Raw genomic sequence first — 655 nt, 5'->3', positions numbered from 1 at the left:
ATGGTTAGGATTAAAACTCAAGTTAGACTCCAAATCTTCCCAGATGGTGCTAGTGGTAAAGAATTTACCTGCCAATGCAGAAGACATAAGAGACATGGGTTCAATCCCTGGATCAGGAAGATGGCCTAGAGGAGGGCATGGCAACCCACTCCAGTACTCTTGCCTGGAGAATCTCAGAGACAGAGGAGCCTGGTGGGCTATAGTCCATGGGGTCACAAAGAGTCCGACACAAAAGAAGTGATTTAGTGCTCACTTCGGCAGCACATATACTAAAATTGGAACGATACAGAGAAGATTAGCATGGCCCCTGCACAAGGATGACACGCAAATTCGTGAAGCATTCCATATTTTTAAGGAAGCTATGGTACATATACACTATGGAATATTACTCAGCCATTAAAAAGAATTCATTTGAATCAGTTCTAATGAGATGGATGAAACTGGAGCCCATTATACAGAGTGAAGTAAGCCAGAAAGATAAAGATCAATACAGTATACTAATGCATATATATGGAATTTTAAAAGATGGTAACAATAACCCTATATGCAAAACAGAAAAAGAAACACAGATGTACAGAACAGGCTTTTGGACTCTGTGGGAGAAGGCGAGGGTGGGATGTTCTGAGAGAATAGCACTGAAACAAGTATACTATCA

General features: G+C 40.9%; 1 non-coding gene across 1 annotated transcript; it reads left to right on the top strand.

The window, feature by feature from the left end:
• Positions 1-245: 245 nt before the first annotated feature.
• On the top strand, positions 246-352 carry LOC122707279. Its single transcript, XR_006344791.1, has one exon. It is a non-coding gene; the product is annotated as a U6 spliceosomal RNA (small nuclear RNA).
• The last annotated feature ends 303 nt before the right edge of the window (positions 353-655 follow it).

This window comes from Cervus elaphus, chromosome 13 (assembly GCF_910594005.1).
Source record: "Cervus elaphus chromosome 13, mCerEla1.1, whole genome shotgun sequence".
In the NCBI taxonomy this organism is placed as follows: Eukaryota; Metazoa; Chordata; class Mammalia; order Artiodactyla; family Cervidae; genus Cervus; species Cervus elaphus.
Note: the sequence above shows the minus strand (reverse complement) of the source record. Positions and strands in the feature narration are given on the sequence as shown.